We start from the raw sequence: 5863 nt of genomic DNA on the forward strand, positions 1-5863 counted from the left end.
CTAGTCAGGCCGCGCGCGGCTTCCGGCGGCGGTGGGAAGAGAGCGCAACTGCCCCCGTCCTGCCTACAGCGGCCCCTGCCGTCGCGGAGGTGTCCTTGCAACCGGCGCGGAAGCGGAGCGAGTGATGTCAGTCACATTCAGGAATCTCTTTCTCGTTCGCCCTTCTGCTGCGGTCGAATCAGGAGCCGGCTTCCCGCTAGGAATGCTGATATTCGTCAGCCCCTTCTTACGTAGAAGGTTCATTTGCTACCATTCTTTCTTCTTATTATTTTTAAAAAGGTGAAAAAAGGTGCTACTATGAGGGTGAAAGAGGAGAGCACAAAATGTGGTCTGAAGCTCAACATCAAAAAAACGAAGATCATGGCCACTGGGCCCATCACCTCCTGGCAAATAGAAGGGGAAGAAATGGAGGCAGTGAGAGATTTTACTTTCTTGGGCTCCATGATCACTGCAGATGGTGACAGCAGCCACGAAATTAAAAGATGCCTGCTTCTTGGGAGAAAAGCGATGGCAAACCTAGACAGCATCTTAAAAAGCAGAGACATCACCTTGCCAACAAAGGTCTGTATAGTTAAAGCTATGGCTTTCCCAGTAGTGATGTATGGAAGTGAGAGCTGGCCAAAAAGAAGGCTGATCGCCAAAGAATTGATGCTTTTGAATTATGGTGTTGGAGGAGACTCTTGAGAGTCCCATGGACTGTAAGAAGATCAAACGTATCCATTCTTCAGGAAATCAGCCCTAAGTGCTCACTGGAAGGACAGATCCTGAAGCTGAGGCTCCAATACTTTGGCCACCTCATGAGAAGAGAAGACTCCCTGGAAAAGACCCTGATGTTGGGAAAGATGGAGGGCACAAGGAGAAGGGGACAGAGGACAAGATGGTTGGACAGTGTTCTCAAAGCTAACATGAGTTTGACCAAACTGTGGGAGGCAGTGGAAGACAGGAGTGCCTGGCATGCTCTGGTGCATGGGGTCACGAAGAGTCAGACACGACTAAACAACTAAACAACAACAATAACAACAGGAAGAGTACATCTTGGTAGCAGATGTCGCAAAACATTGCTGTTTGAGGGCTGGGAAAATAGCAAAAGGAGAATGATTGTGAGAAAAGCCATCCTGCTCCAAAACTGCACAGTTGTGCTTTAAAAGACCCAAGGACTAATAAAAATGTTGAATAAAGGCACTGGAACTGTGGAGTGTGTGTATTTTTTAAGACCCAAAGTATATGGGTTGCAATAGCATTTCAGCGTAACATACCCACCCACCACTATCTGTATGTGTGCGTGCGTTTAAATAAAATAGTGGGAACTGGTATTAACCCCAAGTTACTTTATGCACACTCGTTTCAATGGGTCTGCTCTGAGCATAACTAATTTTGGATACAAGCCTATGTTTTGTATTTACATTAAGTATCTGTTATGTTACTATGTTGTAAACTGCTTTGTGGCCTTTCAGTGAAGGGTGTTGTATACATTTTAAAAATAACTAAATAATAAAATAACTGCAACAAAATATGCATGAGAGTGCTTCTTTTCAGAGTTGCAACCAAATTCCCCATACCCTTTGTTTATTCTCCAAAGATGGTCAGGGTTCTATAACCACTGAGCATGCTCAGTCCTCATTGGGGATTTCCTTGTGGATTTCCCCCCTAAATATTTCTGTTGCAAATCTCAGGATTTCCTCAACCTCACTATTGTGAGCAGATGGTACTTTGGGGCTACATTATTGGATCCAAAGGAACACCAGTATTAAAAAATACATGAGTAACAACCCTATTTAAATATATAAACTTCATTGGACAGAAAAGCAGAAACTGTTTTTTAAAAATTAGAAGGCAAAATATGTTATTACCATTGTGCAAACGAAGTGTGAGTTACCATGGCATAATCTCAAAATGCTTTTGCCATAGACTATGGCATAACTTGTACTTTTGGGTAGCATTTAACCATTTTGACACAAATAAGCAGAAATAGGCTGAATTTAACTGATTGCCCCTAGGTGGCAGTAAGAGCCCATGGCAGTCTTCATCCACCCAAGCATTGGCACTGTATCAATTTATCTCGTGTGGAAATAAAGCACTAGTGGGTAGCAAAAAATTAAAATTCCTTGGCTGGTAAGAAAAACACAAAGAAACAAAAACTTGCAATGGTGGGTTCCCATGGCACTTTTGAGCTTCATTGTTGGAAACCCTCAGAAGGACATTTCAGAGCTGCACAGATACATTTGCTGTACCACCTTAATCAAAGGATAACTTTGATAAATTCAGTTACAGTTTATAATTTAATAAGGTTTAATTATATGTTTTTATGCTAGGTTTTGACTTTTAAACGATTAGCCCCTTTCCTGCTTTCTTCAGGGTAATGCAACAAAACCCTATAAATAAGTGAATGTTCAACGTCTACCTGCAATTAATCTCCAGCTTTACTAATATAAAATAGAACTTGATTTCTTTTTTACTTCTATTTACTGCTTCACAAGGAACCTGTATGCCTTTCACTTAGAGCTGGAGATGGGTCCAAGTACTGGCTGGATTTCACATTTCCAAAAAAATGGGGAATATGTAATGGTTATTTCTTTGTCTCTAAAACCTGTCAGCAATGGAAAGGTCATAGCTCCCTGGTAAAGCATCTGCTTTGAGTGCAGAAGTTCCCAGGTTTAAATCTGGCATCCTACCTGCAACGGCTGACTTCATGGCTTTAACATCATACCATCTTTTTCCTCCCTCACCACCATTTTGCTGGACATCCAACCTGACGAAGTGTTCTAGAAAGCTTGTTCTCTGTTCTGTGCCATTACGCTTGGTCCTAATAAGTTTTTGCCCTATAGTACATTCTAGATTTTCTTCCTCTGCGCCAACACAGGTGTCTGTGTTTCCCCACAGTAATTTATGTCAGGGTCCTACCCCAAAACACTACGACAGCGACTCTTATTTGTAAGTCAGGGGGTGTCTTTGTTCAGATTTATAGTGGGACAGGCTCAGCACGAACCACAGGGTCCAGAAGTCAAGATTCAAGGCATGTCAACTCTAGGTGTCTTCAGCCCCCACAATGTCAAGGGGGAAGAGGAGGCCGAGCATTGAGCCAAGCGCAGCTTCAGTGGCTGGCTCCTTTAGCGTGTTTGGCCTCTTTCAGACTACATGTGATCCGTGTGACATCATGTGCGCCGGGTCACCTCAATCTTGGGGGCAAGTTGGTGCCCCTGCAAGATTCTAAGGCAAGAGCAAGGCAATAAATTTACAGTCATGCCTTGGTTCTCGAACTTAATCCATTCTGGGAGTCCATTCAACTCCCGAAACCGTTCGAAAACCAAGGCACGGCTTACGATTGGCTGCAGGAGCTTCTGGCAGTCAAGTGGAAGCCGCGTTGGAACTTTCAAAAAACATTCGCAAACCAGAACACTTACTTCCAGGTTTGTGGTGTTCAGGAGCTGATTTGTTGGGCAACAAGCCATTCAATAATGACTGTATAACATTTGCTGGGTTTTATTAGAAAGGGTATAACCATTCGATTCATAAGGACCAGATTAAATCATGAACCTGATTTTCTGCAAGCTTCTAGCACATTTCTTAGGACATTTCTCCCAAATGAGACAGCATCTTATCAACTCCTAGATGATCATTGGTGATTATGCCAGCTATGAATGTATGACTGTTTATTTTATTTTTGAAAGCAGTATTTCTGGGTGAATGCAAGGCATTAAGGGAATACTGTATTAGGCCTTTCCAAGCAAAGGATTTGCACACTCACTTCCAATAAATGTTTTAAAACACTCAGATAATTCTGTGCTACTACTCTCGTGTGATCAGATTCATGAGGTCGTAGGGAGATATTAAGAGATGCTCTAGGAGTGCTAACTTGCTTCACTTGTAAGCCGTAACTTTATTCCTTCTTCCTCTAGTGCTTCCAATAATTGCTATTACCATTCTCTGGAAATTTGCTATTCATATTATGTCTCTTGAATATGAAATCTTCCAGACGATATGAATTATTCAAAGCAAGGGCATAACATATGCTCACAGTAGAGTGTTATGATACTTTGCTTATTATTCCCTCACTTCTTGTTTAATTATTGTGTTGCTTGCCCACTGAATGAATCCCTTCATTGACTTTTCTCTAAGGATATTCCAGTCTTTATTCCTGAAAGGCAACTTCTATTTATTTATGAATCTATTCCATGTGCCTGCTAGCAGACATGAAGCTGATTGCATGCTTACTTTCTTTAAAAATAAAATATGTATTTATTGATTTTCCAATATAATTCCAATAGCAGCCTCATTATAACTATACCAATTTTATCCAAATAATACAATGATTAATGCCAATTATTCCAATGTCAAATTATACAATTTAATCAAACTGGTCTCCCTGCGTGCAAGATTTGATGACTTCATTCTTCTACATTTTTTCTGCACTCCAAAATCTTAAAAATGTCCATTCCATTCCAATATAATAATCCCTTATATAACAGCTACAATCTTGTGTTTCATTCATGTTGGTATATTAGGTAATTTATAAAGTTTCAAGTGAGGAACTCACTTCTGTAATCCCTATTCTTTTCCAAGTGTGATAGTTCTCCCCCATGATGTTTTCTCGTCCATATATGGTGCTATATCCTTCATTGCTACAACTGTTGATGGTTCCCATCATGCCTCAGGAGAAGCTGTTATCTCACAGTTTCCAAAAGTCTCTGCATCACTTCGGCCTGTGATTTGGCTTCCAGTAAACAAGCAGTCTTCACCATTTTTCCAGCCTAGGAAGAATGGTCTGAATCCAGACTGCAAATAGGTTATGCAATTAAGCAGGAAGAACCAGATGCACAAATATAGGATGGGGGACATCTGGCTTACTAGCAATATATGTCTAAAGGATCTAGGGGTCTGGGTGAACCACAAGCTTAAGTTTTAAATCACATGAGGCACCTAAATGAGTACAGTGGATGCTCGGGTTGCGAATATGATCCGTGCGGGAGGCATGTTTGCAACCCGCAGCATCCGCAACCTGCAGTGCTACATCTGTGCATGCACAGGTTGCAATTTGGCCTTCTGCGCATGCGCAAAGCTCAATTTAGTGCTTCTGCGCATGCGTGAGCGCTGAAACCCGGAAGTAACCTATTCCGGTACATCTGGGTTTCGGCATGTCCATAACCCGAAAATGTGCAACCTGAAGCGTCTGTAATCTGAGGTATGACTGTACAAGAGGCTGCCTGGTGTGGACATTCAGTCCCCAGTGTTTGGAGGCTGATGAGTTTGGTGACAGTGATGCCACAGAGGGGGCAGTTACAGAGCAAGTACCCTGGCTCTTCCACCTCACATGACTGAACTCACCTGTGGCGGAAGGCTTGAACAGTGCTTAAGTATGTTTAGGATTGCAGCCTTAAAGTCAAGCGTATAATCCAAGACTCTTTGGAATTGAACTATAATTTTTGATGGGAATAAATTAGGTTAAATCTAATTTGCTAGGCTAAATGGCTTGTGGAGTGGGAATGCTACCAAATTGTTGTTATTTTTTGGGTGGGGTTCTATCATCTACTGGCAAAGTTGATTTGCTGTTGGTGCACAACGAACCTGCTTCCTCCCCCAAATCAAACTTTTCGCAATAAGGAAAGTAAAAGGCCTTTGAAAGCCTTAAATGGCTCAGGACTGCAGTACCTCAAGGATTGCCTTTTCCCACGTGAACCAACCTGGCTTCTACAAGCATCATCTAAGCCCCTTCCTCAAGAGGTCTGGAGGGTGGCAACATAAGAACAGGCCTTTCTGCAGTGGTTCCCTATTTGTGGAATGCTTTACACATGGAGAATTGCATGGAGCCATCATCTTTAGGCAGCAGGCAGAAACTTTCCTCTATAACCAACAAATTTAGTTAACA

Source organism: Podarcis erhardii, assembly GCF_964252035.2.
Source record: "Podarcis erhardii genome assembly, chromosome: 1".
NCBI lineage: Eukaryota > Metazoa > Chordata > Lepidosauria > Squamata > Lacertidae > Podarcis > Podarcis erhardii.